Raw genomic sequence first — 23,771 nt, forward strand, 5'->3', positions numbered from 1 at the left:
CCTCATGGAGATGAAAGCTCATGGTCCTCAAAGGACTTAGCTAGGTCTACATTAGCAAATAGCCCCAACAGTGTGTGCTGAAGCCCATACCTGCTTCGGGTGGGGTGGGGTGGGGGGGGGGGTGTTGCCGCCTGTTCACTCCAGCATAGCCCCAAGGACTAAACATTCAGTAGGAGCAAGACCATAGCAAGGGTTTACCTAAAGGTAAGCCCTGCACTGCATCTTCCTAAAGCAGTCCCATTCTTGCATTCCAACTCTGCTCCACAACACAAACTACAGCCTAGCAAGTGGGGGCAACTGCTTCAGGAGTGGGATCCCAATCTAACTAAAATGCTAATGTAGACCCATCCTGAGACTTTTAGGTTCTTTATAAAACAAGCCTCTTAAATCTTGCAAAAGAAACATATGAAAAATATGCAATAATGTAAAATGAGTGTTTAGCACTTAATATATATCAATATAGTTAAGTATATGATATATAATTTGATATTTAGTTTTCTGACCTTATGTTATTTCTAAACAAGTAGAGGCAGGCAATGGAGACAAAACATAAACAAAGTAGGAAAATAGTTTTTAAGCAGTAGAAACTAGATCAATGAGCACATGTTCTTTTGATACTGTGAAACGAAAGATTTTTGAACTCTTCAAAGGCCACAAGATCTTATATTTCTGTACGTGCTAGCCCTCTGTAAAGCTGTGTGCACTGGATTCTGGACTGCACATTTAAAATTCCATAAGATCAGTCCTATGCCCAAAGCAAATGTAACTGTCTTGGTTTCAAAAGCTTCTGCTCAGTGACTGCTCAGTTCATCTGCAATACCAGATGTACTTGTTTCCAGTACACTATTATACATTTTTACTGAAATCTGATCCAGGTCTTTCCCAGGGTTTTGAGAGCGGTATCAAAGTAAAGATTCGTAGGGCTACTATAAACAGCAGGCACTGACGGGAGAATTTGAATCAACACACATTGTAATGGATTTCAAAATACAAAATGCTATATCATTATCAAAGTTAACTTTACAAACGTTTGACCCTAGCAAATTACCCATACAAAAAAGAAGCTGTGAAATACAAAATGTGTATGCAGTGTACATCTTTCTTAGTTTATACAGTAGTCATAAGGAAAATCTGAAGGGGGGAAGTTCATTCATGCATAAATAAAATATTTCACTCAGTGTAAAGTGTTTATTTGCATAGCTCTCTGTTGCCATACCACAAGGAGCATCAAGGAAGCATTTTGTGCAGATATAAAGAAAAAGAGAGTATGGTAAGCAAAGAGCAATCCAGAGAGCGCAGCATCGTTACAAATAAAACTATGTTATTGTTCATCAGAGATAAAAATAATTCAGACATCAGAGGAAATGCTGTCAGTCCCTACTCAGATGTTTCCCATTCCAACAGTTTTGCCATACAGGAGACAGTACTTTTCACCCATGCATTTCATTTGTTGTCCTGTCCACACCTCTAGACATGAGAGATAAGCATTTATTTAAAAGAAACTCTATATAACATAGCTGCTAACTTTCATAAACAGATATCTAAAAACATAACAGCTTCTCTTTTAACAAAAAGCATATTGTATTTCATGGCTAAAAGGTGAAGACAGGTACTTCAGTTAACATCTGCAACATGGTGACAAGAATCTAAGCTCAGGCACCCTTTGAAAAGCCACAGGAGTATCTGTAAGAACCACCACACAGAGCCTCTGCAGCAGGTTGTTCCACAGTCACCAATTTTGATGTCTACAGAGACATTTGCCTTGAATTTTCCCTCTGAATCCCCTATTTCATCTTGCTACAGCAGCACTTGGGTCTTAATTTCAAAACAGACTACGAGGGACTAGTCCAACATTTTTCTAGAGTTAAAAGCTTCTGTCTATCCCCCAAAACTCTGTTGTTTTATCTGCCTTGGCTATATTACCAGCAGAGTAACGTGTCTAAAGTCACAATACTTCCTATTGCAAGCAGTTAAGGTTCGTGTCACCATCGCCTGTCCATCCACCATTAGCAACATTTGAGGTTTCATTTCCTCCCAGCGCTTATCCTTTGCACCATCTACAAAGCCAATCTCATTTTTCATTTTGCTCATGGCCACAACTATTGCCCTCCTTGTGATTCTGGTATACACTATTTACATTAGAACCAATTTCCTAAAAACCCATCTGACATGTCTGGGCTTTTCTTGAGCAAGGTCACATCTTCATGAAAATGATTCTCAAATCCTCACAGATTTTTCAATAGCTTAGAGCAGCTTTATTTTAATCTTTGCAGAAAATGCTAACATTTAAAAAACAACTAAAATGGATTATACTTTGGCTTTTCTAGTAATAACGTAACTTTTAAAAATAATTAGAACTACAGCTACAAACAACTCCATTTCATCAAGTAAATATCTGTTGTTCAAAAGGTCAGTAATCGTGTATATAAACACCAATTCTGTGGGAGGCTTAGGCTTTTAACAGATATATACATATGTATTTTAACAAGTACATAAATAAAATAAATTTGTATTTAATTACAAGGTTTATAAGCAGTAAACTCTTCATTTAAGCCACAAAACTGCTTATGCATATATATAAAAGATGTTCCTTACCAGTACAAATAAGAGAGAGACAGTGCATTAAGAAGTATAAAGAAAAAAAAAAAATCAAGACCCCCAAATTATTCTGAGTCTTGAACATTGCTCTATATTTAAGCTTCTAAATCTATTGTTTACACCTGTATATAAAAAAACCCAACTGGTTTTAAACCCGGAGCTTTAAAACAGCTTAGAGAGCAGAGGGGTAAATAATTTTCATTCTTAACACCTCTTTCAAAAATTGAAAATAGTATCTTTTCCCTCCTCTGTTTTAGACATTTCCTTCTGGCCTCTAATGCCAGCCGGTTTGCTGCTACTTCGCAAGTTATAAAGCCAGAGGTAACACAGCGATGAAGGCATCAGACCTCCAGAATAATCAAGAGTGTGTGATTTCCTTGTATTACCCTCAAGGTCAAGGCAGAAGTGTCTCGAAAAACAAACTCAGAGTGATCAACTTAGATCTAAAACTGCTGGGGAGGAAGAATCATAAGCCCACGCTGCCCAAGGACACAAACACCTGCTTTCTCAGTACCCCATCCAACTTTCTACATCACTTCAATCAACTGCTCAAGTTTCCCATTCCATGAAAAAAATGGGAGAAATCTTAAATTTAAGGAATTCATTTATCTTAACCTTTATTGCTGACTTCCACTTCATGTTGATCTTCTTCCACATTATCTGTGGTACCCGAGTGTTGCAACGATCTTCTATACCTCTGTTATTGGGACTATGAGGAGGACCATCTGTGAGGGGCCTGGGAAACCTGCGTTCATTTCTGACCCATCATCACATGGTGCAGAACAGCAAAGCAACCTCCAAGGAACCCAGAGGGGAAGTTTAATTTGACGTAGTAGAGCTCAGCAAAGCCTCATCAGTACCGCTCTACACATATTTGTGCCAGTGAAGATGTGCTACCAGACCAGTGTGAGAATGAGTGACAAGAATAAATTATCTGTGGTTGCAAGTAATGTGAAAGAATTAAACTAGAGAGCAACTGAACAGAAGTGGATTCCTATTCCTTGCCTATCTCACAAATGATCAGTTCTGGTTTTGCTCAGCCTTGTTCTTATATCTGCAATTGATCCCCTAATGCATTTAAATTTTACTGTAAGTCCTGACTGCCTGGTAACTTTCATCAAACTAGACTCTTGCAAACACAGAAATCCTGGGTCAGCTTTTATCTTGGGCTTGTTTCACTTCCTACATCTTGTTTTTGCACTGGAGACCAACTAGGGGAACTCAAGCAGTTTGTTCTTCCCTTGCCTTTCTGCCGAAATGGTTACATGCGTCTCAGTCACTCCTCACCTCATGTATTTTAATCTCTTTTTAAGTTTAGCTTATTTCAATAGGTCTGGATTACATCAACTCTATGCCTCTCAAACTGAATTTATCCCTTACATGATACACATATACATGGGCATATATACACACACACACACACACGGGCACAAAGCACTATGTGCTCCCTGCAATGCATCTAAAAAGGAGCATGGATAGCCTAAATCTACTCAGTGTTCAACTATGACAGACTTGCCCAGTGTAGACTCCCATTGTTCCTGTGATGTGAGAAGCAGTAGTCCAGCTGACAGCTTTTTTAAAAAAGGAGAAAATTTGGGGAATTCTTTAGCTGTTTCAATCTTTTTTGGGGAAAAGGTGAGACAAAGTTAAAACAATATTTTGACATACATAGTTATTTAAACAGGAAAAGAAGAGAAGTTAAGCCCCAGTGTAACCGTCAAAACCCAAATATTACTGTAGTGGAAAAGTATGCAACAAGCACATCACTGTGAGATTTCCTCAAACTTATTTTCATTTAAGTCAAACCCTGAAATTTTCCAGGGGTGCATTTCTATCACAGCAAGATAACAGAGCTATCTAGTTTATCACCCATGATTAGAGCACAGGACTAAAAATTACTTTCTGGGAAAGGCAGACCCATTCTGAGCAGCACAATCACATCGTACAATCTCAGATGTGAGTTTGCCATGGTCCATTTTTAAAGAGGTTAATGGGCATCGGTGGGGAAGAACAAAATATTATTGCTGAAAGGTTTCAGAACCTCACTCCACTTGGCTTAGAAGCTGTCTCATAATTCCCACTCTCAAGCATGTTTGGGGGACAATAATGGCATTTAGCCCTTCATCCTCTCAGGCAATTAGGAAGAAGTCACATCTCTTTCAGCCTCTTTTCTAGGCTTTAAAGACCAAGCCCTCTCAGTCTTTTCCATTTCCACTGGTTATCCTAGGAGCCCTTCTCCACATCTGTTTCAGTTTGAACTCATCCTTCTTAAGGACAGGAGGCTGGAGTTGGTCAGGTGTTCCAAGATGACTTTCAGCAATGCCTTGCAGCAGCATTAATATTTCTTTCACCTACAGAAATACGTCTCCCAGTAAATTCCAGAAATTAATTTATTATTTTCACACTTTCATCACACTAGCCTTTTATAATCATCTAGTGATCCGTTAAGACATCCAAGCTTGTCTCATTTTTCATAATGACAAACTGTTGTCACAGCAGACTTTCATATCTCCAGTGGTATGACCTAACACCCTGCTATTAAGTTTCTCCCCATTATTTTGCCAGACCATTATTTCTGCACGATATTCTCAGCTGCCTGTGATGATGCCTAATGCCTCCTAATACCACAAGGGGACTCCTATTTTTTCACTGCAAATTAAAGTATTAAACAAAAAAGTTTCAATCTAATGCTAATATAACATTAGGCAACACAGAGTGGTCTTGCCAAGAGCCTCGGAAGTGCAGCAGGCAGGCACCACTACCCTGTTCAGCTTCTTTCACAATTCCTTCCTTAGCAGTTGTGACCAAGACAAATTCTACTTTGTCCATGCCATCTCAGATTATTTTTTATGGTTTTCCTATATCAGTTACAGAAAGTACACCCTACCACCTTCATGCTCTCCAACACTTGCATTCCTACTACAGTTATAAATCCATCACGTCTCTACTTCCTCTGCAACATTCAGTTTTAAGCCCTGCACCAGTACTTCTGCTCCTCCTCTTCAGAGCCCAGATTCCTGACATTAGTGCACCAATATCTCAGTCCAACTAAACCAATCTGGGCTGGCAGAAACCTCTCTTGAACTCATTACCAAGCTGACTACTGTTCTCATTGACATTCTCACCACCCTTTCTTCCACCCTTTGGTGTCCTGTTTCCTTTTCCCACATCGGCTTGCATATTGAAATCAGGGGTAGGACTCTGCAACATTCATAACTCAAGTCCACTTCCTAATGTAAACATTTTTAAAATAAAAATTCAAATTAGAATAGGGGAAAAAAAGGTGTGCTGCCACCTGACTACAGTGGAAGTGGACTGTATTACATCATACAGCAAAAATTCCCCAACAGCTGACATAAGAACAGGAAACGTCTGGTGAGAGAAAATACCTGGAGTTGCTGTACTGATGCTGTATTGATGTGTTTCTGGGAAAGGCAGACCCATTCTGAGCAGCACAACCGCATCGTACAAGGAAAAACCTTTTCTCCTATACCTCCCCTCCATTTTTTATTTATTTATGTTTTTTACTTACTAGACCAGGCATTTTAGCTATGTAATAACCAACATTAATTGACACATTGCTATACTACATGGAAAATATGTGACTTACGTTATCACAACTCAAACTTCTAAGTATGAATTGATCCAATACAGTTATATAGAAATCAGCTGTGGTCAGCAAAGATTTGAGGATTATATACTTCCCTCTGCAGCCTTTGAAATAGGCATGCTTTGCTAAAACTAACTGTATCCATTCAGGTAAACAGTTTTCTATATTCAAATGATACTAATCCACAGTCCAACCTTTGCCTGTCTTGCCTTTAAGCCTGTGGGGAGAGGATAAGTTTATTCAGTGCTCAGCTAAATCATACATGATCTTTGTTGGAAGTCATAAATGATAGCATAACATATATAATAAACATCATCATAGTTGATGACATGAAAGGTAGCTCTAATAGGGGTGGGGGGTCTTGACCAAGAAAGAAGCATCTTCTGTTTTTCTATAAATCCATCAGAGGTTTTGCCTAGATTTATTAAAAGCTTGGTTTCATGCAGGAATTTTGGCAGTGGTAAAAAAAAAAATTAAAACAACAAAAAAAATTTTCAAGAAGAAACACTGAAAATAACTAATGTCATTGTGGTAGTATAATAATGTTATAATGCTTGTAAAAGGATGAAAATAAAATTCTGAAACAAAACATTACATTGAAATGAAGCAGAATATGATTTATACAAACTACTGATCATTTTCCCTGTTTATTCAATTGAAGAAAAATACCAAAACACAAGAAAGTTAATCCACACAAGATTGTAATTTTGTTAACATTGCATAATAGAATTTATATATTATGAAAATGTTCCAAATTCCTGTAGTCAGTATTTTTGGCACCGATTTTAAACCGAGTCTTACATTAAGCTAACATCTGTTTTCTGACCTTACAACACTCGCTTCATTTTATTACAATCATTGCCTCAACTGCATCCTCCAGAATTTTGAATCAATATCAACAATGAATTAATTCACTTTGCCAGCCCTCAGGCAACCACATCTTCCATTTCCTCAACTTTTTTCCCCTGTACTATATCTTTTGAAGATAGGGGAAAAGGTCAAATAACATCTTAATTTATCATAACAGAATAAATACTTCTATCAAATTCATCAAAAGGATCATAGGAAATGGAACAGAGAAAAACTGTACCATCATGTTAACCAACTTAAAGGGAAGATTCCCAAAATACTTTACAGACTTAAAAGCATCATGCAAACTATAAGTAAAAATGTCATTTTCTTTACTAGTAAAAAACCTCAACAAACAGCAGCTCCATATAACCAATCTCCATTTCCAGATGAAAATTTGGCCAAACCACTTCATTGAAGAGGATCGACATTTTTCCTAAGTATTGTGAAGTGTCCCACTCCAGCTGGTAAACCCCAAGGACTACATCTATATTCCAAGCTGAGTGTATCTATGATTCACACACAATTTTTTCAGCTTTAAATTGATGACTTTGGCCAATAATGGCAGCGTGCTAAAGTTTCAGTAGTCTAATATTTGCCCTGAGCTTTATAGATGACCATGTCTACCAGTAGTATAAGGATCCTTCTCCCCTCCTTTTTAAGGACTAGAGCAATCACTGTGGCATAGGAAAATGAGAAACTACCCAGAAAAACAACAAGGTTTTGGAGCGAGGTCCACAAGTAGCCCAAATGATGTCATCCTCATAACAAGTGACGCAACACAAGGTCAGAAGGACAAGCTTCACACAGTTTCTCTGGCGAACACAGATCTGGGACCTATCCTTCTTCAGTCCCAACAGTATTTACCTATCTTCTCACTCTCCCCTTCTCCTTCTCGCACACAGTTAGCCGCACAAAACAAGGTGCACTTCAGAGGCGTGCAACAGGGGTTTCTACGTTAGCAGAACAGTCTAAAATGCCTACTTTATACACACAGTGGATTTACTCAGGTGTTGATTTCAACATGCCCGTCAAACGTACTTGAAACCAAAGGCACTGCCACACAAATTACACGGAGCAACAAGTGGCCCTGCACGAGCTACTTTGCAGTAACCCAATGTCTGCATTTACTACGTGATACGTGAAAGAGAAATCAGAGTTAGCTTCCCCCTGTTTCACTGAGGCTCAGAAGACAACATGGGGTGGAGTGAGCAGCTTGGTAACGTTTAGTGAGTTTGGGGAAAATTAAGGTGTCTCTAACATTATCATGAGGCTGCACCCCAAGTAGCTCTTCAACTGAAATTTGTCACTCTGTCTGCCCCTCCAGAAGGTGCATAGGAACATACATTTGCAGGTACCAGCTGATGCTCGAAACCTTCATCTCATTCAAGAAAGGCAGCCTAATGTTCAACCTCCACATGCCCGGATGAATGTATTAAGAGGACATTTGTTAGGGAGAATCATTAATAGCTACTATGACTAAGGGGAGAAGATAGTTATTTATGAACGTGGCCTTCAACTAGTTAAAGATGTTGTTGGCAATAAAGAGTCTTTCGCAGATGTGATCGCTTGCTTTGAGATCTGCCTGCAATTCAAACCCATTGCTGTACTGTAAACAAAACTCAAAGATCATGAAATTATCACAACATGCCAATGAAAACATGATGGAGGACAGCAAATTCACAGCCAACAAGCCCTGAGGAAGGTTTTGAGCATGGCCTCATAGAAAGTATACCACTTCTCCTTTGGGTTTTTCTTTTGTTTTCAGTGTGTTTAAAAAAAGGGTGAAAGGGAGAGCAGATCATTCGTGCATATTAGCTTTTGTTCTCTCAAATTGAGGTAACCATATCCCAATGGAATAAATCAACTATTATAAACCTTACGTGGCTTTATGCATTCTACAATCCACTTCTAACATGGATTAAGATAGTTGTGACTAAATTAGCGCAGAATGACTTCTGTGTCAATGGATCTTAACTCTGTATTAGCCTGGTCATTCTCTAATTCATATTTCTTTGCATTTCCCATCCTGCTCCATTGGTCAGAGGGCTTCTTCATCTGCTGTCACCTCCACACTTAAATGCTGACACGTACTCACGACCAACTTAAACATAGCATTCTTGTCATAATAGCATCATATTATGCCTTGAGCACCTGTTTAAAGCACTGAATTTCACAAATAACTCGTAAAAGAAAAACTGATTTTTTTTTTTTCACCCTCTTCAAACGCCAGCATATAGTTCAGTTGCAAAGAAAGACTTACTTCTCCAGCAGACTGTTTTGTGTTTCATGAGCTGTACAGCATTAGATATACACAGAGGAACCCTCCTGAAACACAGGCCATCGTACTGGGGTATGTAATACAGATTTAAGAACGAACTCAAAGCTCAGATGAAAATTAGGGGTTAAATCATTCATGCTGATGTGGACTCTTACTCAGAGTCCAGTTCCTCCTGGAAGTTGCAAACCTTGGACAAGTTTTCTTAAGTCACAAGAGGAAGTTGCAAGAGTTCTCAAAAAAAAAATCAGACAGTGTCAAATCCGGTGCCAGTAAGTTACACTAGCAGAAATGAAGTTTTGTGCTGTTTAATCTTTACAGAGATACCAGAAGAACATTCAGCACTAACTGTGTAAGTATTCCTGTGAGGAACCACTTCATCGTGTTCTCACTTGATGTAAGCAGCAGAACCTCCCTTAACTTCAAGGATGTAAGACTGTACTCCAGGTTCTGGCACTTCACGGATGTCTATTTATAACTCATTTATTTTACTTAATTTTAAACTGTGTTAATTCTATTCCTTTGAGGGTGTGAATCTAAACCAGGAATGTTCTAGTTGATTTCTTGCCCAGTTTAGTAAACTGTTCTAAGCAACTCTTGCAATTTGGGATACATGCAGGGGCACCAAAGGCTATTGTCTGAACCAACAGTTTGATGCAAATATGATAAATAGAACTAAAAGAGCTATATCATGAACAATTTTTGGAGGTTTTTGGATGAAGTCCTTGAGATCGGGAAGGGGGGGTTTAATACATCCGAGTACACTCTGCATAAGCCTACCAAACATATCCTGACAGATGGGAAATTGCCACTGATTCAGGTCTGAAAGCCTGGCGTGTAAAGGCAGAAGCACACTTTAAAGTCTTGTGAAACTGGGGTGACAGAGTGTAAAAGGAAATACGTCACTGAATGGACATGGAGTAAGAATTCACATCCAAGTTTCTAAGCATGCTTTTCACATTTGTTGCACACATGAACATGAATAAGAAGTTTCCCTAAAGTTAACCGAAATTAAAAATATTTTACATTCTTTCCATTTTCAGAGAGAAGTGAGAGTGGGAATCTGGAAACTCTCTTGAGGGAGGGTTGTGAATCACTGGTGTGACAGTTCACTTGATTGTTCCTGCTTCAAACATTCTAAGGAAGAACTGGAGACCTTGGATTTTAAACACATGTATGTCTTTGTAGATGATCTTTCTCAAGGCCAAGAATGAACACAGTTTACCAAATCACCAGGACAGCAGCTATGCAAGAATATTAACTTGACTGAAGTTCTTTTATATTTGAGAGAAGTTATTGTACACTAAATAGAAGTTCTGAGTGGAGAACTGACTTGAAGCAGTGTGCTGCATTTGCTCAATATGTTAATTTATTTCATTTTCAGAAACTGATTAATACTTTGCTGCTACAATTTTGACTTTGCCTTGATATTGTTTTCTCTCTAAAAACAACTGACATTGCTGTATTCACACTGTGTCATTACTGGATTGCACAGCATTTAGTAGTTTCTGTTGTTTCTAGTCCTGCTTAATGGTCAAGAGCCTTGCAATAGCAGAGGAAGACCTAGCAGTTACAACCACTGAACCAGGCTCTGATCCTGTAAGTGACTGCACACAACTTGCAGGAGCTCTACAGACTTTGAGACACTCAGGCCAGGACTTTCTAAACTAAGTGCAGGACACGGATCTTAATCAGTAGGACAGCATGCATGATTTTGACAGATTTAGACTCACGGTAAACTGGACGTCCATGACAAGAATTATTTTCACATTCATACTGCAGACTGCAAGAATTTTACAGCACTCTTATTACAACCATACTGGCTGCTCATTCAAGTTTATAACCTTTGTAACTGCAAATATCAAATATATAGCTCATAGGCAGGCCATGTGATTACACTGTACCTAACAAAAACATCTTAGGCTGTGCACAAGCCCCATTGTTTATATGTTACTTTAGCACTCACGGCACATGCAGCTAACTTTCCTAGCAAGAAGTAAGAATAAATCAGTGTTCATGATGGTTACCCAAGTTTGTTTCAGGAGAACTGTAACGAGTCCACAATGAACTTACACTTGAATTCCATAGAAGTAAGCGTTGTGCAAAGAAGATGCTTTAAAAACCAGTAAGACTGCTTCATTGATAGGCGTGCATGGGACGTTGTCAGGACAACACAAACCATATGATAAAAGGTGTAGGAAAGGAGCTGAAATCCCTGAGAAGTCAGAATTGGCGTTGATGCTGAGAAATAAATGAAGAGGGAAGACTGCAGAAGCAGAGAGATAAAAGGAGAAAAAAACATCAAACAAGAATGCAAAGGATGATAACTAATGGGGTAGAGACAATTACAGTCCCTAGGAAAACACATAATCTCAATCAGTATGACAAGATACAGAACACGCAATAAACATAATATACTCACATCACTGAAACTGTATTCTGTGCCCACAGAAGAAATTAATTTCTTGTGTCACAACATACCAAGCATCTTGATATTTTTGTTTTTACTGCAGGAGCAAGGAAAAGGACTTTTCACCCATTTAAACCTAGCAGAAGTCTGCCATTGTACATAGTCAAATACATTACAGCAGAGAATACTGTTCTGATCTCTGATTCAAATAAGCTATTCAAATACTGAATTTTGCATTTTCTGACACTTGTATCCAATGCCCTCAGACTTGCTCAAATGCTCCATCCAGAGCAGAAACATCTCACCTGAAGCACCTTTTCCTCCACTTGTTCACTGCACCAACAAGCTTCTTTTCTGCTGGTGCTGGCTCTGCTGAAGTTGGTTCTTCAAAACTTGCACTGCCTTCCCAAAGCTAAATTTCTTAAGTTTCACTTTCTGTGGGGACAGAGCGTACAGGGCGTGTTGACACCGATGACCGCAGCATGGAAATCCTGGAACAAGAGCTGTTGCCTTAGCACCACACGCCCACAATAGCAAGCCTCGGTTTCTTCTTCACAGGCCAGCCCACATGCCAATAAATCCACGCTCTGCTTCACTGAACCAGGTGTATTTACAAGAAGGGTCAATGCTGGCTCAATAACCTTTTACATGTGCCACTACACAGCACAGAAAAACCTCCTGCATACAACAGAAATGAAACTTGACCAGAGAAGCAGACCAAAGCAACATTGCAGAACAGCAGACGAAGGGGTAGCAGACGATCTACACTGACCATCTTCAAGATAGAAGCTAACCTGTTTCAAGTCAGGTTGAGGTCACCATTTTAACTCAGATGTGGTAAACAGTGGTAACTGGCTCTAAAAAGCCAGCTAAAGATGGATCATACCTACACTTAATACATGCTCTAGACAGAAGAGTCTTGCTGGCCATCTGTAGAAGTACAAAGCTGCCATTTAAGGAGGCACAGACTCCTTAAAACATTGTGAAGACCATGTCAGTACTGCCAGGTTTGTACTCCTTTGGACTTCACACCTCTTCAAGAGGCTGGGGGTACGTATTTCTGGACGCATATTCCCTGATAAAGTAGCACAAGTAGATTACAAATTATAATTAGATTATGAAAGGTGCCAAGACTTATTTTTCTGGAAGGGGAAAAAGAAAAGTTGCTGCACAGAGATCTAAATCAAGAGGTCAAATAAACAGCTTATAGCACTGACAGTCCTGAAGACAAAGCTGGAGAGAAAGAATCAACAGAATGATGTTGGCCAAATGAAAGAACGATGGGAGAAAAAAAAAAGGAAACAGGGGTAGGAAGGGAGTACTGCTACAGCAGGATAAAGACTGAAACATGGCCTTTTTTCCAGGAAATTGGGGAGAAAAAGCCCCAGACAAACAGCACATTATTACTAATGAAGGTGTTTGAAGCAGTGCGGCTCTACGACTTTTTCAGACACACTGGCAAGGGTTATGGCAGCGGGATGGGAACTCCTACCAAGGAAATTTAGTGGGAGATTTTCAGAAGAGGCAAGCTCTCCTGGTCAGGCCTAGTGGCAGTACTGCTGTCCGCCGCCTGCCTAGCAGAAACCGTCAATCAGGCCATCTACATTCCAAGAGAAACTGGCTTAGTGTTCACCTCAATATGGTCCAGTGCTTCTCCACTGGAGCCGGGACAGCTGCTGCAATCTCTCTCGCAGCCAGTGCAAATACAGCTGGAAATCAGTGACAGAGCAAAGACCTTGCAAGACAGAAAAAGGAAGACAAAGTGCCATGCCAGCAATACAGCAGGAGAGTTGCTTAAAAGGCAAGTTTTCCTACACCCCTCACGGGCTGCAATGCTTCTCTCTAGACTTTGCATAGTTTAGCAGATCTTTTGCAATGGTGGGTCTGTAGTTACAAAAATGTACTATGAATCCCACTTGCACGCCCTGCTATGCCATAACGGCACATTCAAATGACTCTTGCAGTGTACTTCGAACAAGTTGAACCCAGAACATCCAACATAGGATTTCCTCTTTCTCCTGCCCATCCCCTTCCTGTGTGTTTACTAAAAATTTTCACTTCCTCCATGGCACAGACACCAGCTCTGGCCACTGCTTAACCCTGTCCTCCAGCTCTCGTCCGCTCACACCTGAATCACAGCTACCCCAGGGCATTCAGCACTTACTGAAGGGTTTTAGAAAGCCCGTCAAGACACATGGTAAGGGTGGGATTGCCCTGGAGAAAACCATTTTCTGTCCACTAGATCTAATGAATGCAAGCCTCATGATGCTGGCAAGGGATACTCGACCAGGCAAGTTCAATAAATGCAATAGATGCACTACTATCCAGATCTTTTCCTACTCAGTACTGGGAGATACTTTCTTCGTCTGAATAGGGTAAAACTTAGTCATAGGTCACACCTACTGATTTATAAAGGTTACCATTATGTAGGAATTCAAACATACTCTTTACCTTTTAGTATCAACTTTGTTCTAAGCCCCTGGTACCGTCGTACGCGGAAAAAACAAACCTGCTCAGCAGCCAAATATACCTCTGCACTAACTCCTGTAATACCATATTGTTTCAGTTTATGCCCAAGAAGAAGCTTGAATAAGATTTAATCAAAAAATTGATCAAACAGGTTTGTATACAGCTATCTGCACAAACTAATGAAGGAAACATGAAAAGCTAAGCAAGGTATTATAGATGCTACATCAGAAAGCCCACTTCACAGACTATGTTTGTGTTGATGAACTTCCTGAGACGGCTTTCTGTTAAACCAACAGAGTAGTTAAGAACACATCCCAGAGGGAGTCCATTCCCTCCAAACTGTTATCATATCTAGACTTCCACTAGCCCTCTAAAATAGAGAAAATTGCCTTTCAGAAATGGCTTGGCCACAAGACCGTGCACAGTAAAAAGCAGGCCTTTGCAGATTAAAGTAGCAAATTCTACAACGTATCAACCACAATTTAGACAGGAAGAAGTAGCCTCATGCTACACGCAGCAGAGACCATAGAGGAAGAAGGACACATTGTTCAGACTGTTTATCGTTTGAGTCCTTTGAACTGAAGAAGTAAGATAGTACGCTGCGCAAACACAGGAACCAATTGTAGATACTTAAGATGCCAGCAGTTTGAAAAAGATAGACAATGCTGACCTAAGGGATAGCACATACTGGCCTGGCTGGTGCTAGTCTCCCCTTTTTCCCCTGAAGAAATGAGATCTACCCATTCCCCCCTTCACCTTTCCCTGTTCTCCTCCTCCTTCTCTCCCCAGCAAAGTGTTACTGTCAAAATACTGTCTCTCTTCTGACATTGGGCTGACAAAAATAACTAATCTGTTTACCTCTATGAGTAGTTCTTTAGGGTACACAACAAATACAAGTAACTCATAAATATTTGGAGGAAATGCTTCCAACACAAGATGAATTCTGCCTTTGCATTTTGTTCCATGAACCCACATTTTCAGGAAAGATGCCGAACACGACTGTGAATGATTCAGCCTCGGAAATTACAGCATTTAATGGCAATGTCAACAGGAAATGTATCTGAATCAGGCAAAAATAAATATGAAAGCACAGACCTTTCCATCCTTCCCTGAAAGACAATTAAGTTTAAACTAGGGACAGTCACACTAAGGACAGTTACATTGTATTTGCCTTTTATTAGTAGAAGCTGATTTCTTTGAGAAGGTACCGTTATTGTTTACAGTATGGCAGTCTCCTTCTCCTTGTATGCTTCACTAAAGACTGTTTTCATATGAACGTAATTTTACATTTTTTATCTACATAGTTTACTGTGGCATGGCCCGGCAAGTCTGGAAGCCTTTCCCTCTATACCATCTCTAGCGTTCCTACACTCTTGAAAGAGGGGACACAAATAAATGGGAGAAATAGGAAGTAGGAATATGATCAGCAGGAGAAAAATCATAATTCTCAGCTGGGCAACGGGTTCTTCTACAGAATGAAGCTGTTCTTCTAGAGAAACAAATCCTATAGGGGTAAAATAACAATTAATACTACTTAAGAGTCACGTGGTTTGGTGTAATTATTTACACACTGAGCTCCATAGCTTGAGAAGGAAGTATCACCTCCTGCACACAAAGCTCATACAACCCTCAGGATGCCCAGCCAATGGATTCTCCTCCCATCCCTCACATTAGCACGTGACAGCTCACATCCTTCAGGGATCATCGGTGCTCCAGAAATACACCTCTGCGTACAGCCATGCTGCTAGAGCAGAGTGCTAGTCTAGCAATCCTAGTCTACACCTAATGCCTACCCCATGCCTTTATTTATTTATTGATTCCTCATCTGCTTGTTTTCTGCATTCATGCAGTTCTGCAAAGGGCTCCCTGAATCCCAAGAGTAAAACTGGCTCTACAGTTCCCTGGACACAAGAAATAAAGTCACTCAGTCACTCAGAATATACACATAGGGAAAGGAAGAAAGACCTCACCCCCTCCCCAGATCACCTAGCCCTTCGAGAAAAATAAAATTTGGTTCATGGTCAACATGTTTCCATCCAAAAGCCTCAAAGATGCCCATGAAGATTCCAAATAACATGCAAAGTACCAATAGGAAAACATCTCCTTTTTGTGACAGAAACGGAATCACATCTGAGATTAAATACTGCAGTTCTTAAACTTTCCTGAACAGCTACATAGAGGTCAAATGCTGATCTCTGATGTGCAGCACAAGAAGGGCCAGATGTAGCATCTCTGGTCTTGTGAGCCATCCCACTGAAGATCAGCTGCTAAGCTGAGCCAGGAGGACCTTGGACCTTTTTCACTGCCCACGTTAGGAATTGCTTCCCACAACGCCTGCTGTTCTGTGATGCCATTTATCTTACAAGAGCCAACAAGGCTATAGGAAGATAGCTCACTTCAATTACATAGATAAAATGGGGGGGGAAAGGTATTACAAAAGAGTTACTTATACATTCATAAATACTTATATAATTATAAATACATGCAAGAAAGAATTTCACATTTATGGAAACTCTCTTGAGAAGGTAACATTAAAAACCGGAATCTTAAACATCTTAAAAGGCAATGGGGTTTAAATTCATACGGGAAACTTTTGTAACTTATTGCATCGTCAGAAAATGTCGTCGTGCAACTCTGCCGGTCAAGGAACCTATAAGGAAAGGCCTAAGCCTTACCTTGTCCTCTGTACATTTATACAGGGAAAAAAACCCCCTTATTTACTCAAAAAGCCTACAGGAGAAAAGCAGAATAACTTCAAGTCAGCCAGTTACTGTACAAAAAAAAAGATGATCATTCTACCCCATAACGGTTAAAAAGAAAAATATCTCAACAGTACACAATTAAAATAGATCTTTAGGTTATTAAATCAAGAATTCTTTTCTAACTAGTCTGTAGCTCACAAAGTTGGAATGGAGAAAGAATAAAGCTATAAATCTCAGAAGAGATCCACAGAATGAGACATCTGTTCATCTGAGAGTTCATTAATTTTAATCCTTACCCAAGATTCCATAACATCCTATTAACAGTATCTAACTGATTTCTAGGCTGTTGCTACTTTTTCAGAGAAAACTATTTGATTTTTTTCTCATTCATACTTTCAGGCTGTTGATGGTACCTATTACAAAGATACAAAGTCCCAACACATAAAAGATAAGTAACACCTACTCTGTATTCAATACTGGGTTGGAAACAATTCACACAAACACAGTTTGACTATCCCTTCACCAAAACTGAGCTACATTTTCCCAACATAGCTTTGCAATTTCCCAACAAAAATCTCCCCCCCCCTTCTTTTTTTTTTTACTAGCTCTTCAGTGATACTATGCTGAGTGCAGACTTATCTACTTGGCACTCATTCTTTACAGATACTTGCTACTAACATTAAGATTTCTAAATTACAAAAGTCTTCCAGGGACTTTATGGGATCAAGCTAAAAAATGTAATTTCCAATTTCTATTATGATGTGCTAAAATACATTAAGATTGGTCAGGCAGTTTCTTTTTTCGGAAGGTGGGAATGAGAGGCAAGAGATGGGATATTGATTTGGGGTTTCAGATGAAACAACATTATAAGAACTCAACCCTTGTGCTCCCTACGTATGTCCACAGTAATACGATCTGGCTAAACAAGTTTTAAGCGATAATCTCTTTGGTCTTTAGTGCCAACAGAGGAGAGCGAAGCAGCAAGATAAGTTCCTGCAAACCCATTCACTGCAAACACATAAAAGATGCGATTTCAACAGCCGAAGGTATGGCATCAACTGGGGAGATCTAGCTTGACTTTCAGATCCTAAACTAAAACTGGAAGGAGAAGACCCCTCAAGACCATTCCCTAAGCATACAGTACCGCTACAACAGCAGCCGGTGAGAAACACCACGCACCAAACATCCCAGTACCGTTTTCTCGTCTTTCTTTTAAGCTAAAGCACATTCGAACATACAGCTAAGAGGAAGCAGTTTTAACTTGGAAGACGCTCCAGGAGTTACTCTCCTAGAAAAAAAGCAGTGTAAGAAGGAATACCCAGAGGCCACATTGTCTCTCCTAAGTCAAGGCTGCCGCCTTGGCTTGAAACACCGACTGCAGACTTTGATCGGCAAATTTTACACGCTCTCTGGCACGAAACAGCCAGACGGCACCCGAGCCCTCGAGATCATAGCCGGAGCGGGGCAAAGCGGCAAGAGGTAAATCACGCTTTTGAGAATCTCTTTTTTTTTTTTTTTTTTTTTTTTCGCCCCCAAACGTCGCATTTCCTTTAAGACCCCATCCAGTCCTACCGGGAAGGTCAGGCGGCAGCGGCGGCACCTCCTCCGGGAGGCAGAGGCGAGGGCAAGCCTCCCGGCAAAGCACCTTGTACCCGCCGAGCCGCGCCGTGCCGTGCCGTGGGCACGGAGGCAGCCCGGCCGGGCACCCCCCCGCCCCGCTCCCTCCCGGTGCGCACCCGCGGGAGAAGCCGGCAGAGCTGGGGCTGCCTCCCCCCCCGGCCCCGCCGCCGCCGCCGGCCGCTCCCGTCGCTGCCGCCCGGCGGGGGCGGGGGGGGGTGACGGGCGAAGGCACTTACTTTCCCGGGTGCGAAAGTTGAGCGGCGGCGAGCGAACTCCACGCTTACCGCCGGGGCGCCGAGAAGGGGTGTCCCGGGGGCGGCGGGGCTGGGCTGGGCTGGGCTGGGCCGGTCCGGCCTCGGTTGTGCGTGCGGGGCGCGGCGCGGCGCTGGTGCCCCGCCGGCCGGGAGAGGGGGGCAGCCGGCGGAGGAGCCTCGCAGGGCCGGCGGCGGTTGGCTCGCAGCCTGCGGCTCACTTCCTGGTGCCGGCTTCGATTTGCATGCGGGGCTGCCGGGGGCGAGAGAGGAGAGGAGAGGAGAGGAGAGGAGGGAAAGGCGGGCGGCGGGCGGGCAGCGGCGGGCGGCCCCCGGCAGCGGCGCCCGGCGGGGAGGCGCGGCTCCTGCGGCGGCAGCGCGGAACACGGAGCGGCGGCGGGCTGTGGCGGGGTCCAGGTGGGGCAGGAGCCGAGGAAGGGCTGTGGGGGGTGATGCCGCTGCCGGGCTGCCTCGGGGCCGGCACAGCTGCCGCAGTCAAGGAGTGAGTGCCCCCCCCCCCCCCCGCCGCCGTGGCCCCGAGCAAACCTCCTGAGGAGAGCGAGGTAGCCTCCGTTGGGAGTTAGAACCAAATAAAACCGTGCTAGCCTGAGAGGCAAGCCAGAAAAGGCCGTCTTGTTCCACCAACAGCCTAAAAAAACATCACAAACTTCTCCAAAACTCAACTCGAGCAACTTCTAGGGTCCATTGGAGGCTGGGTTGGAAGAAAACAAAGAACGAGTAAGGTTACCTTTTAATTTTTTTTTTTTTCTTTTAAGAATCATTTACGAGCCTGTTGAAAAGTGAAATAAAATCTGATAGGTCAGCAAAACAGGAAATACGAACGTGTGGACGTAACACCCAGAGGACACAGCCGAACAGCGCTACAAGAACCAGAGTCAGGGTGTCATATCTGTACTGCCAGACCACCCGGACAAGTTCAGGTCATGGAGATTTCAAAGGCAGGACTTCAAAAGAAAAGCATTTATGTTTTCCATATAAAGTGTTGAAGACAGCGGAACAAGTTTGGCAAACAAAGTGGTGCCACGAGATGCTCAAAGGTATCTCTGTACCCTTTCTTGAAGTCCACTGATAAGGCCTAACTGCGAATTGGAGCAGACTGGGGAGCTGGCAAGGACTTCCAGCGGGGCATCCAAATAGCTGAAAATGGCTCGATGCAGCTCACACCCTATGGGCTTAAGAGAAGAACCTGAATCATGTCAGTAGGCCTTACGGATCTTTGGCACTGATGTAGAGGCCTGCCACTCATCGTGATGTGCAACTGACACAATCACTTCACCCAAGTATGTGCTGCAGTCCTGTCTCGAGTCTGTGACTCCAGCACACTGGCTACTACCTTGATCCCGTAGGAGACTCGGTCCGTAGAAGCAGTCAAACCATAATCTGTTACGTTTCTAGATCGGTCCCAGATGTCCCCAGACATCTGCAGAGCTCTGAAAAGCAGTGGGCAATAGTTGCTTCTCTTCTTTGAATTACATAATCAGTGATTAAAATAATGTCATGTAGATACTCTGTATAAGACCAGCCTCTCAAAATATTGTAGGGTGAAACAGCAAGGAATTCCTTCAAGTTCTATTAATAAAAAGTTGGTAAATGTTTTATCCCTTTCCCCAACTTATTTAAAGGTGTTTAAAAAGAAAAAACAACAACAACAACAAAAAAAACCAAACCACAAAACAACCTTTTTCCCTATGAAAAGTTTATACAAGAGGGAAAGATCTGATCTGATTTACATTGTCTTGGGTTTGGGGAATTTTTTCGTTGGAAATTTGGATTCCAAAAGTTTATGTAAAATGAGCTATTTCTGTTTGGAAGTGCTATCATGCAGGCTCGAGAGAATGTACTGTTAGTGCCTCATGTTTCCATTTTCCTCTATAGGGTAAGTACCTTGATCTTGTATCTTTCTTCTTGGAGAGGAGAAATGGTGCACAGATCCCATATCTGTCTTGGCCTCCCTCCTTTCCTCCCTATTTCTTCTTTTCATTATCAAGTGTTCCGCTGGGTTTAAAATCCACCTTCTCCTATCAAAGTGTTAGTGAAAATAAAATAAAATTTACTTTTATAAACGCACGATAGAGTCTAGTGGTCTAGTAAAAGACAATCTTACCTATAATGTGAATAATTTGGGAAAATTTAAAACGTGCTGAATTACCCTTAATAGGCTGCTGTGCAATAGTAGATTGAGGAGGCATAGCACAAACTCATCAGTTCTGCCCTGGAAGAACTAATATGAAGAAGGGTTGGAGTAGAATAAATACACTGTGCTTTATAAGAAGAAAAAACAAAGAAAGGTTGTTAGTATAATTTGAAATAAGTCATGGGTTTATGCATCCTTGTTCCCACTGATAAGAAGAATATGTAAAAAATCTACCTTAGAATGTGTAAGCAGGAAAGGAACTCTCTCTCTCACTATGTATTTACCAAAAGGGAAAGAAAGCTCGTTCCAGCCTCCCTACGTCTGTAGATGTGCTGTTAGTCACGTTTTAAATGTCATATGGATCAAGAAAGTTGGGGGTGGTGTAAAATGGGGCAAGGAAAAAACTTCAAGCCTGTCACTGAAGTGGAAGTCCTTGTATGAAGAAGGACTGTGAGTCACGTTAGCCCGCTAGCGTTCCGCTCAGCGATTGATTTTCTGCTTTGGGCCGGCTTGACTCCCAGACCGTGTCTCTACTGCTGAATTAAGCGTGGCTGCAAGACAGTGCTCCAGTACTGAAGCCGGCCAGGGCTGTAAGAGCCCACATCCGTGCTCTTGGCATCCAGAACGCGGGGACTACACCAAACTGCTGGTTGAATAGTCCCTGGCCCAGGCTGACTTCCAGATCAGCTCTGGAAATTTTTTAAGAGAGGTAAGTGGCCTGGGCCAGGGATCAATCCAGCAATTTGCCAGTAGACTCAGAGGAATGTCCAGCAATATTTCCTTGGGCACCATTGATTACTGGCCTATATGTAGCCCTGTAGACTCCAGACCAATCCAGCTATGCACCCGTGTAGGTAGCTGCTGACCATTGCTTGGATTGCATTCAGGAGCAAGAAGTGCCACAAACCATAGAGGACAGTGGCTCTGGGCAGTAAATCAAACTTTGTCACGGCCACTGAAAACAGACAGCAGACTTCACTCTATGTTTTTATATATTCCTTAATCTTATCGTTGCTGAGCACTTTCTACAGTATGCTTGAACCCCAAAGCAGAGCAGTAATAGAAGAATACTAGTTAGTCATGAAAGCGTAAGTGCCACAGCCAGAGCAGTAATTTGAGAGAGAACACAAGGAACACCTGGGTTCATTCAATTAAAAAAAAAAAAAAAAAAAAAAAAGGAAAAAAAGTAGAGAAAAATAATTTTGTATAAAAATAGGTTTACAAGGATTTAAATTCTTCATAGGAGAACAGGGAAGGAGAGAGCAAAGAAACATGTGGCTTTTTTGAATGAGTCAGGGTTTTGGAAACTTGTTCTCAATTTGTTGACACAGTAAAAGGTCTTTTCTCCAGAAACTCCAGCATTTACATGGTCACTGCTTGCATTGTTTTTCTGTATTTTATTTCTTCCTCAAGGGATTATCACTAAGTAGTTAAAGTCCAAATTGTTAACCTGCTTTGCAATAATGTAGCAATTTTTAAACAAGTAGTGAAGAGTGGATTGTAAAAAATGAGAACCAAGTCACACAGTCATTCTTCACACAATGTTGTTGGAGAAAAAAAAGCCAAACCAAAACAAAACCCCAGAAAATAAAAGCAGTATGTTTTGGCATTCATTTTGCATTGTTTCTTTTCTTATTGTAACCTACGATTTTAGAGAAATCCATATTGACCTATGTAAGAAGAATATTTACAAATTTTATTCTGAGGAATGTGCTCTTCATGTGATAAAGACGGTTTGCTTTTGTTTGTTTGTTCAAAGAAAAATAATATAGGAAATAAATGTTACTTTCAAGTATGAAACAACAAGTTAGTGCACTCTTATATGTGGATATTCATCAGTTCCTGTTCTTGTTTCCAGTTTGGAGCCTGGGAAAATAAGTTTTGCAACACTAAAGAGAAAAAAAAAAAAATCTTAATTTTTAATGGTAGTTCCATTGTGATTATTTGCAATGTATCACACATTAATTTACAATATTGACCAATTTTATGGCTAAAATTATTTAAAAACACTTCAGGGAATAATGCACAGATCCCTATAGTGACCCAACCTGCATTTGACCTGTCGTTCAGACTAACACTACACATACTCAGTAAGTTAAATTAGGGAAAGCTGGCATCTTTCCTGTAGACAACAGTCTGCCTAACACACAGCTGCTTACATTTTATTACACTGATATTTTCTGGCTATAAATCCTAAATTCCCCCTTTTTTATTTCGTCTTGTTACTTCTAATTCCCATGGACGACCCATAATAATACAACACGTAGAAAAAGTGCTTGCCTTTAGGTATTCCAATTCTAAAAGTAATAAAAGCTGCTTCTTCTGTGTCTTTGCTGATTTTACATATTTTATTCACCTGCCATTACCCTTTTTTATACACAGGAATCTTTCCCATTTCGTTTCCACTTTTTTGATGGTTGTGAGCAGAAAAACTGCTAGTTAGCGAATCAAAATGTGTCCAACACTGGAAGCCAATTTAAGAACTGGTTGCAATGAGCTGGGCTGTGTTGGTGGCACGGCACTGGTGAGTATCCTGATGGAGACTGAAAATGACCTACATGCGCTCTACAGAATATCCCAATTGCCTTTCTGTAGAAATGACAGCTCAAATAAAGGGTCGTCTTGGTTCTCATGAATATCATCTTACTCACAGGGCCAAAATAAGCAGCTGGACCGATGGGTTCTCCACAGCTCATTCGAGTAGGCAATGATGAGGGTGAGCTGACAACAAGTGGTTCCAGCATACCTCTGCTTTCAAAGATTTGTGGCCATTTGCTGATATTCTTATTGGTCTGAAAAGGCTGCCCACACTATTAAAGAATGTGTTTA

At 41.2% G+C, this 23,771-nt stretch overlaps 1 protein-coding gene and 1 long non-coding RNA gene across 5 annotated transcripts in view; one reads left to right on the forward strand and one right to left on the reverse strand.

Moving 5' to 3' along the window:
- The window catches only part of LYN (LYN proto-oncogene, Src family tyrosine kinase), a 54,668-nt gene extending 35,619 nt beyond the window's left edge, over positions 1-19,049 (reverse strand). The window contains exon 1 of one of the 4 annotated variants that reach the window (XM_041122957.1): positions 18,773-19,049. The gene's annotated coding sequence lies outside the window, so the exon portion shown is untranslated. Of the gene's footprint in view, positions 1-12,050; positions 12,173-18,488; positions 18,608-18,772 lie in introns of those variants that run through there. The other 3 variants (XM_041122952.1, XM_041122954.1, XM_041122953.1) reach the window with 3 other exon arrangements.
- LOC115340486 lies at positions 17,269-22,745 on the forward strand. The gene is made up of 2 exons (XR_003923068.2): positions 17,269-18,395; positions 19,564-22,745. It is a non-coding gene; the product is annotated as an uncharacterized LOC115340486 (long non-coding RNA).
- Positions 22,746-23,771: the final 1,026 nt, after the last annotated feature.

The sequence above is a fragment of the Aquila chrysaetos genome, chromosome 4 (assembly GCF_900496995.4).
Source record: "Aquila chrysaetos chrysaetos chromosome 4, bAquChr1.4, whole genome shotgun sequence".
In the NCBI taxonomy this organism is placed as follows: Eukaryota; Metazoa; Chordata; class Aves; order Accipitriformes; family Accipitridae; genus Aquila; species Aquila chrysaetos.